Source organism: Chrysochloris asiatica, unplaced genomic scaffold (genome assembly GCF_000296735.1).
Source record: "Chrysochloris asiatica unplaced genomic scaffold, ChrAsi1.0 scaffold00216, whole genome shotgun sequence".
Classification (NCBI taxonomy): domain Eukaryota; kingdom Metazoa; phylum Chordata; class Mammalia; order Afrosoricida; family Chrysochloridae; genus Chrysochloris; species Chrysochloris asiatica.
Genome location: NW_006408734.1, coordinates 431,154 through 442,922, shown reverse-complemented (window position 1 = coordinate 442,922; position 11,769 = coordinate 431,154). Strand labels below are relative to the sequence as shown.

Here is an 11,769-nt window from a genome sequence, read left to right as displayed (position 1 = left end):
TCAATGTAAAAAAAAAAAAAAAAAAAAAAACCCAACCAATAGGCCAATGTTATTTTTCTAAGGGGAAGGAATAATACAGGACAGTCATTTCACAAAATAGACCAAAGATTCCTCATTCCAGTATGTCTCTAAAAGCAAAGGGTTCCTCAAATTAAAACATTTTATATATGCATATAGGAATATGAATATGTATAGACATGCACGTATATACACAGTTATATTCCCATTTTTTAAAATCGAGGAGATAGTCATGCCACTCAACGTTGAAAAAATGAGCTCTTTTTTTCTTAGCATACCACGATAGTAAAATACTTTTTATGGTATTGCTGTCAAGTCAGTTCCGACTCATAACGACCCTGCATGGGTTTCTGAGGAAAAGATAGCAAGTTTAAAACAACTTTGTGGAAAGTAGTCTAGTATTTATCCTACAACACCACATCAAAAAGGAACAAAAAAACCCACAACTAACGTTTAGAGAGTATAATAACTTTATTATAATTGAGAAAGCTTTGTAAAATGATTAAGCCAATGCTATTGATGATACTGTTAAGTGCTGTCAAGTAAGTCAGTTCTGACTCACAGAGACCCTGTACTGGGTTTCTGAAAAGTAGCTGGTGGGTTTGAACTGCCAATATTGCGGTCAGCAGTTCAGCACCACACCAGGACTCCAAGACTGTGTATTACATCATACTATTTATCCTACAGTTACCTCCTCTGGTAGCGTAGTGGTTACGAGTCAGGCTGCCAACCTCTAGGTCAGCAGTTCAAAACTACCGGTGGTTCTGCGAGAGAAAGATGAGGTGTTCTGCTCCTGTAAAGATTTACAACCTCAGAAACCCTGTGTAGGGTCACTATGAGTCAGAACCGACTCCACGGTACTTAACAACAACAATAGCAACCTGAAAGTTGAGCAAATTCTGTTATTTTCAATTGGCTTGATGCAAAGAAGCTAGACACTGACCTGAACCTACATCTTCTTTTAGGATGTATAGAGTTCTTTTACCCTGTATAGAGTTTCCAAGGAATAGCTGGTCAGTTTGAGCCATCAACCTTGTGGTTAGCAGTCCAGTGTTTATTCTACAACACCACTCCAGGACTTCTAGACAGGACTCCTAAACATAAGTAACAGTTTTATCTAAAAATATCAGAATATAAAGAGACTGGTGCTGGTGGTGGTGGTGTGCCATCGAGTCGGTTCTGACTCACAGTGACCCTGCACAGGGTGTTCTGAAGCTGTAAATCTTTACAGGAGAAGAAAACCTTATCTTTCTCCCGCATAATGGCTGGTAGTTTCAAACTGCTGACCTTGGGATTAGCAGCCCAACTCGTAACCACTATACTACCAGAGCTAATACTGTACAGAAGGTGTTATATTCCTCCATATAGAACTTTAACATACTACAAATTAGTTTCAATAAAACACTTGGTAGATACATGTTAGCTCAAGGTAGAGCAATATGCATGGAATGCAAAAGCAATACACAAGAAGAGGAAAAGCGGCATATAAAAAAATAAAGATAGGGGAAGACTTAGGGAGGTATGCATTGGCTAAATGGGATAGAAGTTAATAGTGATTTATATGCGCAACCTTGAAACAACAGTGTTCTGTGAGTAAATATATGAATCGACACATTGATTGAATGGGTAAAGGAGGGGAAAATGTTTAGGTGTTCAACTGTCTTGTGGATATTGGTTTCCCCTGTCTAGTATTGATTGTAAAATAGACATTTAAGTATGATAAAAATGACTTGGGAATTATGATTACAGAAAGCTTGTAAGCCTGCCTTCTGCTATAACTGACTGGAATTGCTAAAAGGGGAATTAGAATTGCCCAAGGAAATAGGCTTCTTTCATGTAAAGACTTAGTGAAGTATGGGGTCTTAGATGGAATCCTGAGCCCCAACTAGAACCTTCTTAGCGGGGCATTCCCATTTGAAAAGACATGCAGACCAACCCAGAATTGCTAGGAAAACAGAAGAATCTTACTGAAAGAAAGACCTGCAGAAAAAGAACAGACTGCTTCTCTGTTAAAATATCAAGCAAGATTTTTAATTTGAAGGTATCAAGGTAACCAAGAAAAATCAGCCCATCAGGGAACCTTCTAGGAATGAAACTCAAAGAGAACTCACAAGCAGTCTAGTATATCAAGCAAGATTTTTAATTTGAAGGTATCAAGGTAACCAAAAAAAAATCAAGGCAAGAAAAATCAGCCCATCAGGGAACCTTCTAGGAATGAAACTCAAAGGGAACTCACAAGCAGTCTAGTATATTTGCTGGTAGCCACCTGAGTCTACTTGTGAGTGGAAGTGGGGGAATATAGCAATGAAGACCTCGGCTGAGTTTGATCATGTCCCATTGACACCTGTTAACCTTGAGAGGAGAGGTGGATGAGGAAGGACTGGCTGGTCTGAAGTTTAGGAAGAGGCAGGAACTCCTGAGCCCACTAGCCCTGACCTAGTCACTGAAGGCTAGAACAGAGAATAAAGCAGCCAACTGGTATGGGAGACGTGCATGAACTCCTAAACTTGTAGATACTACTTGAGCTAGCTTGCATGGCTAGCTGACCAGAACTCAACCAGATAAAGATGAAGAAGTTTGATACTGTGAGCAAGTGTAAACCACTATAATTTGATGAACTAGACTTTTGCTTATGGATGTAGTTGCTCAAAATTCCAACTGGAATGGAAGGATTCTTTATATCTCAAAATAAGTTTGTTTCCTCAGTGCACTGGGTTAACAGGAAGGGCAATATAGACATTGGTTATCAAAACAGAGGGCTATGTCTTCAGCCCTATAACTGACTGGAATACTTAAAAGGGGTTCTAGAACTTGCCCAGTGAAATAGGCCTCCTGAGGAGCCTCTGCAGAGTATAGGACCTTAGGTAGAATCCTGAATCCCATTCAGAACCTTATGAGGTGAGGCATGCCCACTAGAAAGGACAAGCAGACCAGCCTGGAGTAACTAGAGTGACAGAAGATACATCTTCAAAGAAAGACCATCAGGAAAAACCCAAAACAAAAATGGCAGTATGACTGGCTACTACAAGAATAAGCAAGTTGTTCCCGGGAAGCCATCAAGGCAAGCAATCAAGTTCCTTCAGGGCAAAGCTCCCTCTAAGACTGAAACTCAAAGGGAACACATGAACAGGCATGTAAGCTTGCTGGCGACCACATTGGTGAGTGGAAGAGGGGGAAAGGCAGCAATGAAGAAATGGGCTGAGTTCAACCATGTTCCACAAACTCCCATTAACCTTGAGATGAGAGAGAAAAGAGGAAGGGCTAGTTGGTCCAAAGTGTGATAAGACCTGGGGACACCTGAGCATAAGAACAAGGAGCCACAAAATATTACAGCTGACGGTGAAACATACAGCTGGTATGAACTGAAAGAAGTCACACAAGAACACTCAAAGTTGCAGATAGTACCCATTTGACCTAGCCTCAATGGTTTGATAATCAGAACTCAACCAGAGGAAGATTTAAAAAAAAAAGAAGAAGAACAAAACAAGTTTTGATAAAGGAAACAAGGGTAAATTGCTACAATTTGATTAACTTGACCTATACTCATGGAAGCAGTAACTCTAAATACCAACAGAGAGGAAAGGAGTCTTCACATTAATGCTATCCCCTCTGTATACAGGGTAGATAGGGATGGACAACTTAGACGTTGGCTACCTAGAATGAGGGGGCGATAAAGGCACAAAGTGACTGGCTTATAAGGTTTCAAGGGGGAGTTTAGTTTAATAGTGTGTGGGGGAAGAAAAGTTTTCATCTTGTCTAGACAGGTCTGGTTAAAAGAGATGAGGATAAGATTCAATAGTGAGTAACTGCTATCATGATTAATTGCAACTGTCACAATGATAAAGGTAGAAGTTTTGTTAACAAAAACGGGGGAGTAGTTAATCTTACAGACCAGAAACAAAGGACCCTAGGACCATCAAGGAAAAGAGCAAAAGCGGAAGTGAGACCTCATCCAGAGAAGCAGAGATACCAGAGATGGAGGCATAGATGGGGATATGGAGAGAGGGAATCTAGCTGAGGAGTCTAGATTCATGGGAAGAGAGGGGGGCTAAGAGATGGAGGCCAGGAAGCAGACTTGCAGAATGTGCCCTTTGGTGGCTTAAATTATTATATATGCCTGAGTGTTTAAAAAAACAACAACAAAAAACTGAAGTGAACAGAGAAATACTGTTACCTAATGGTACATGGGTCGGAACCGACTCGATAGCACTTAACAACAACAATGGTACATGGAGGGGATTATAATCATTATAATGAAACAAGGTGTATAATTCATTGAATGTAAAACTGATGATCTGCTCTGTAAACTTTCCTCACTCAATCCACAAAAACCTTAAAATGAAAAATTTTTTTTTAAAAACCAAAAACTTTTAAAGTAAAAAAAAAAAGAAAAGAAAATGGGGCTGTAAAGACACAAAGTAATTGGTTTACAAGCTTTCATGAGTGTGCTTAGTTTCAGAACAAGTGGGGGTAAGGTAGAATCCCCATTGAATAGTATTCCTCTTCTCCAGATGGATCTCATGAAAGGGAATGGGTGATGGTGATAGGATTTTATTATTTAATTGTTAAGTAACTGTAACCAAAATTAATTATGATTGTCACAACTGTAACTGTAGAAAATGTGTAGCTAAAAGAGGGTAATAATTAATCTTTCATTTCAGGAACAAAAAAGATCCCAGGACCACCAAGAAGGAAGAGCATGAGTGAACCATGATCGCTACTTAGAAAAGCAGTCACAGTAGATACGGTGGTAGAAGTGGTAGCATGGAGAGAGCAGTTGTGGGCTCTAGGCCCATGGAGAGACAGCACAGTTGGGGGCTCTAGCTGTGTGTCCGCAGGCAGGAGGCTGGCATTGAAATGAATATATACTATTTGTCTTGTAAGTATACATCAAGTATTTTTGTTTTTCTCATTTGTGAAATGTAAGGTGTAAAAGGGAAAGCACCGGGAGGAAATAGGGTTAACTGTGGTGGTACGACGGGAACTGTAGTCACTGAGATGAAACTGTATAATTTGCTAAATGTAAAGCTGATGATTTTGTCTGTAAACCTTACCCAATTCATAATGAAAAACTAAAATTAACAATATATATAGATATGTTGTTGTTAAGTGCCGTTGAGTCGGTTCCGACCCATAGTGACCCTGTACAGGGTTTCCGAGGCTGTAAATCTTTATGGGACCATAAAGCCTCATCTTTCTCCCTCGGAATAGCTGGTAGTTTTAAACTGCTGACCTGAAGGTTCGCAGCCCGATTCGTAACCACTACGCTACCAGAGCTCCTTTATATATAGATATAGCCAAGGAAAAATCACCAAAAACTGAAAAAGTGATGGCACTGCAAATAGTAGTTGGATACCAGATTTTAAATGGAACCAACTACACAGTACTCATAGATACTTGCATTAAAAAGATGTATACATTGAAGATGTAGGGTTTTAAAGACCTCAGAGGAAATAGGTCAAAATGAATAATATTGATTTTAAATAATCATTTTTATAATCGGCATAATGTCTAGAAACTTCTTTTTACTAGTCTATAAAGTCACAAGTGGTTGGGGTGGGGTTGAGGATACTTTATAATGTCTTCATATTGCTCACAATCATATTTCCACTGTATTCCACAGTGCTTAACAAAATGATTTGCTCTACTTACTAATTCAATAATTTAGATGTTTACATAATTAATGCACAAAAGTTTATAACAGCAGTCTATGCCTTAAAATCAACAATCATTTTTATCAGTTTTTTTCTTTCACAGTCAATTTATGTCTTCAAAAGTTATACTAATGAATGCCATTTCTTACACTAACTATTGCTGTGTGCCATCAAGTCAGTTCTGACTCATAGCAACCCTATATAGGGTTTCTGAGGAGTGGGTGGTGAGTTTGAACTACAGATGTTGCAATTCAAACTGACCCTTGAGGTCAAGTACTTATCCTACAGCGCCACACCAGGACTCTTACACAACTACCTTGAAATCAAGGAACTACCTTCATATCAAGAAATAAGCTTGTTTCCTCAGTGCACTGGGCTGATACTCCAGAAAAGAGTACTAATGGATAAAGAGAACAGAATTTGACCAAGAAGATGGGCTTCTTTCTTGGTGAAAGATTCCAGAGTAAAGAGAGCTGCAAAGTAAGCCCAAAAGTTCTCCCACAGATCCTTGACTACTAAACTGACATGTTCAAGCAGAATTGAACAGCTAAACCAAGACTTCCAAAGACTGCAAACATTGGTGTTGTTATCAAGTGCCTTCGAAATGGTTCCAGCTCATTAATGATCCTGTATAGGGTAGTTTCTGAGAAGCAGCTGGCATGTCTGAACTATCAACCTTGTGATCCAGTGCTTTGATCCTAAGCACCACAGTAGGACTCAAGCGTAGCACTGTTGTTAAGTGCCGTGGAGTCAGTTCCAATTCACAGCAATCCTGTATAGGGTTTCTGAGGAACAACTGGTGGGTCTGAATTGCCGACCTTAGGGTTCCAGCCAGACCCAGCCAGAGTGGGTGAGTGAAAAACTCTCCCTTTCAGATAAAATCCTATTAGGGTCATGCACTAGAAATAAGAATTATGCCCTGAGGAATAAGGTTTAAGCCCTAGGAGTAAGGGGAAAGCTGAAATAGATCTGCCTAACATGCTGGACTGCAAACCCCAAGGTCAGCAGTTCAAACCCATCAATGTTCCTCACAAACTCTATACAGGACTGCTATGAGTCAGAACTGACTCGAAGGCACTTAACAGCAACAAACATCCCAGCAGGAATATCTTACTGAAATACGTGTGCCTAGCAAATCCTAAAGAGCTCTGGTACCGTAGTGGTTACGAGTTGGGCTGCTAACTTCATGGTCAGCAGTTCCAAACTATCAGCTGTTTCTGCTCCCATAAAGATTTACAACCTCAGAAACACTATGCAGGATCGCTATGAGTTGGAACCAACTCTATGGCACATATCCAACAACAACAAATCCTACAACGACTTGTCTGTCAGTTTGTCGTACTGTTTTGGCTTGCATGTTGCTGTGATGCTGGAAACTATGCCAACAGTATTTTAAATACCAGCATGGTAGACAGATTTCAGCTGAACTTCCAGATTAAGACACACTAGGAAAAAGGACTACTTCTGAATCTTTAGTCACTGAAAACTTTATGAATAGCAATGGAACATTATCGAACAGCAACAGACTATTGAACAGTTAAGTATGAATGGCACCAGAATAACTGTCAGAAATAGTGCTGGAAGATGAGCCCTTCAGGATAGAAGGCACTCAATATTATGACTGGGGAAAAACTGCATCCTCAAATTAGAGTTGTCCGTGTTGATGCGAATGGAATAAAACTTTTAGAACCTTCATTTACTGATGGAGTAAAACTCAAAATGAGGAGAAACAGCTGTGAACATCTATTAATAATCATAACATGGAATGTAAAAAGTATGAATCTAGGGAAACTGGTAGTTGACAAAAATAATTTACACACCAAACACTAAAGCCAGTGATGATCAAGAATTCTACTTTCTCGGACTCTTGGTGAGGCACTATAGAGTCAGCACTATAGGGTCAGCACTGGACTGTGAACCACAAGGTCAGCAGTTCAAACCAACCAGGTGTTCCTCAGAAAACCTATATAGGGTCGCTATGAGTTGGAACTGAGTCGAGGGTAACAACAACAATCAATTTCTTCAGTCTGAAATTAATCAAATATGCAATCAAGATGTACTGATAATTACTGGTGATTGTAAAGATAGGAAACAAAGAGAAAGGATCAATCGTTGCAAAATATGGCCTTGGTGATAGAAATGATGTTGCAATGTACAAGATACAATTTTGCAAGACCAATGACTTATTCACTGCAAAAACTGTTTGTGAACAACGTAACAGATGACTGACTATACACATGGACCTCACCAGATGTAGTACACAGAAATCAAATAGATACTGGAGTTCTGGTGTGGTGCTGTTGGTTAATTAATGCGCTGGACTGTAAAGTCAGTTTGAACCGCACAGTTGAAGAAATGCCTTACATGCTAATGACCAAAGACAAGATGACATGTAGGATGGCATCAAGAACATCATGCACAGACCAAACTGGATATCAGAAGAGACTGAAACATGTTCACTGTAAACTTTTCCCTGAGCAGCACATAATAGACAACTGGAGTGATTACAATTTAAGTTTCACAGGGTACAGAATGTTACCCTCTAACTCACTTTGTGGAGTCCTGTACAAGGTTAGTGGTTCAAATTCACCAGCCACTCCTTAGAAACCCTGTAAGGGATCACTAAAGTCAGAACCAACTCAATAGTACTAACAACAACTCACTTTGTACTTTTTTATTATTTTTTAGTCATTTCTTTTCTCTAGTAGAATGACAGAACATTGTTGTTGTTGTCAGGTACCATCGAGTCGGAACCGACTCATAGTGACCTCAGGCACAGCAGAACGAAACAATGTCCGATCCTGGACCAACCTCACTAACGCTGCCACACTTGACATCATCGATGATGCCACCTGGCCAATCCATCTCGTTGGGGGTCTTCCTCTTTTTCTCTGACCCTCCATCTTGCCCAGCATGACATCCTTCTCCAGCGACTGTTCCCTCCTTACAATATATGTCCAAAAGTATAAGAGACGAAGCCTAGCCATCCTGGCCTCCAAAGAGCACTCTGGCTGCACTTCTTCCAAAACACATTTATTGGTTCTTTTGGCAGTCCATGGCACTTTTAGTATTCTCCTCCAACACCACAACTCAAGGTATCAACTCGTCTATGATCTTCCTTATTCACTGTCCAACTTTTGCATCCATGTGAGGTTATTGAAAATACCATGGCTTGGGTCAGGCACACCTTAGTCCTCAAGCTGACCATCTCTGCTCTTCAACACTTTAAAAAAGTTCCAGTGCAGCAGATTTGCCTAATGCAATACGTCGTCAGATCTCTTGACAGAACACTTAGATGTTTATCAAAACTGACACATAAAAAGCAGGTAGTTAACCCTAGGAGGAAAATATGTTCAGTTCCTAGGATTTAAAGGAAAAGCAACAGGAGTTCTTTTGGTTTCAAATATGTCCTAAATAACTGGTGTTTTAGTATTAATACTAAAAGCAGTACATCGTTTTGTACTTTCTATAACTAAAATAAAAACAGCTACTAATTGACGCATTTGAGTTATGGTGTTGGAGGAGAATATTGAAAGTGCCATGGGCTGCCAAAAGAACAAACAGATCCATGTTGGAAGAAGTGTAGCCAGAGTGCTCCTTGAAGGCCAGGATGGCCAAACTTCATCTTTCATACTTCGCACATATTGTCAGGAGGGACCAGTTGCTGGAGAAGGATATCATGTTTGGTAAGGTGGAGGGTCAGAGAAAAAGAGGAAGATCCTCCCAATGAGATGGATTGGCCAGGTGGCAGCATGAATGAACTCAAGTGTGGCAACAATAGTGAGGTTGGCCCGGGAACGGGCAGAGTTTCCTTTTACTGTGCATAGGTTTGCTATGAGTTGGTACCAACTTGATGGCACCTAACGACAACTTATCTATCATGTAAAGTGGCAACATCAATGGGCTCAAGTGTGGCAATAATAGTGAGGTTGGCCCAGGATATGGCAGTGTTCATTCTGCTGTACATAAGGTCACTATGAGTCAGTACCAACTCGAGGGCACCTAACAACAACTTATATATGAGTGAACATGGTACATTGGTGATGTGCTGTCGAGTCAGTTCTGACTCATGAGTCATACAGCATGCTAACTTAAAAATCCTCAATATCCCCTTCAAATATTATGTACACACAACATGCAAGATTTTAAACAAATGCTCGAAACATCCTGAAAATTGTTAATTAACCAATCTTTTCAGCATTTGAAACTTTTAAAAAAATTAAATAATATACCAATACTCTCTTTTAGCCTTTTAAATTACTATGATTTAATAAGGAGCCCTACTGACACAGGAGTCCTGGTGTGGCGCTGTGAGTTAATGTGCCCGACAACAAAGCCGTTTGAACTGCATGAATGGTGGACAGGGTTGCTGTGGGTTGGAACTGACTCAACAGCACTTAACAACAACTGACACAGGAAGTTAAGCATTGGGCTGCTAAAAATTAATGGTTCAAATCCATCAGCTATTCCTCAGGAGACAGATGAGGCTGTCGACTCCTGAAGAGATTAGTCTCAGAAACTCTAGATAGCAGTCCTACTCTGTTCTATAGAGCTGCTGAGTCGGAATCAACTCTATGGCTATAGGTTATTCTCCTTTAGCCTTTTAAATTACTACCTAAAATTAAAGTTAGTGTTCAAACTTCTAAGCTTACAAGAATTTCTCTTAGCTTTTAATAAAGTAAAAACCGTTTTAGAAGTCACTGGATGGTGCAAATTACTTATGGAGGAGTAATGAATGTTAAAGACCATACATAAATTCTATGCTCTGATTAGTAACAACTTATAAACGAATATATTTTTTCAACTCAAATTTTCTCAGGGATACATTTGATTATGGCCATGTGTTTGCCTCAACAATCCATTCTTAATTAGTTAAATTTAAGCAAAAATCTCAATATTAATGACTGATTCCATAAGCTTCTTAATTATTAATTATCTTGTAAATTATTGCAAAGGGGAAAAAAGAAGTTTAAGAGACTACTGACTGGCACATGCCTAACTATTCAAATCATGATATGAATTTCTTATTCTATCTATACTAACTATTGCACTTAGTATATGTTGTTAAGTGCCATCGAGTCGGTTCCGACCCATAGCGACCCTGTACAGGGTTTCCGAGGGTGTAAATCTTTACGGGAATAGAAAGCCTCATCTTTCTCCCACGGAGCAGCTGGTAGTTTCGAACCGCTGAGCTTAAGGTTCGCAGCCCGATTCATAACCACTATGCTTAGTATATAGTCACTTAAAACATGGATTCAAATAAGCAAGACTTTTTCTTCCTTGTTGAAGCTAAGTGCCACCGAGTAGGTTCCAACACAGAAACCCTGTATGGGGTTTCAGAGAGCAGTTGGTGGGTTTGAACTGTCAACACCTTACATTTAGCATTGCAGTGCTTCTCCTACAGTGCAATGCCACATACATAACTTCAAACTAATATTTACACAGAATATTATTTAAAAGTTTCAAGTTGATTCTATGGTGATGGTTCAATTCTGTGGAGAACCTATGGCATTAAACATAATGAGAACATTTACACAGAATGATGGCATTCTAAAACTAAAACTCTTTAATAAAAAAGAACTTATAATTATGGATATATGCCATATGAACAGAAATATACTATTTTATTTTGAAAAAAAGCCCAAACAAAAATACTTTCAGGTTAAGTCCTCATTCAGACATAAACTTAAATTAACTGCAACAGTGCCCAATGTATTAATTACTTGTCTTAATTTGCCAAATATTTTTAATATGAACTGAATTTAAAAATGAACTTTAAATATTTTAAAATTTGGACCACCTCTTAAAATTCTTTGTGAAGCAATCCTGGGACATCTTAGATTTAGGAACAACCAAGAAATAGATAAAATTATATGATACTCAAGTACCAATTTCACAAAATTTTCCCAAAAAACTCCATAAAAGGTGTTTTAATCAAATATTTTCATTATGTAAGACAATCAAACAAATATAAAGGAAGTATGATTACCACTACTGGTCGTCTTACCTTGTTATGTTGTTGTTAATTGCCATTGAGTCGGTTCCGACCCATAGCGACTCTGAACAAGGTTTCTGAGGCTGTAAATCTTTACAGGAG

General features: G+C 39.1%; 1 protein-coding gene across 1 annotated transcript in view; it reads right to left on the bottom strand.

Moving 5' to 3' along the window:
* Positions 1 to 11,769, bottom strand: part of LOC102841666 (eukaryotic translation initiation factor 4E-like) — a 68,920-nt gene that overhangs the window by 16,067 nt on the left and 41,084 nt on the right. The window lies entirely within an intron of this gene.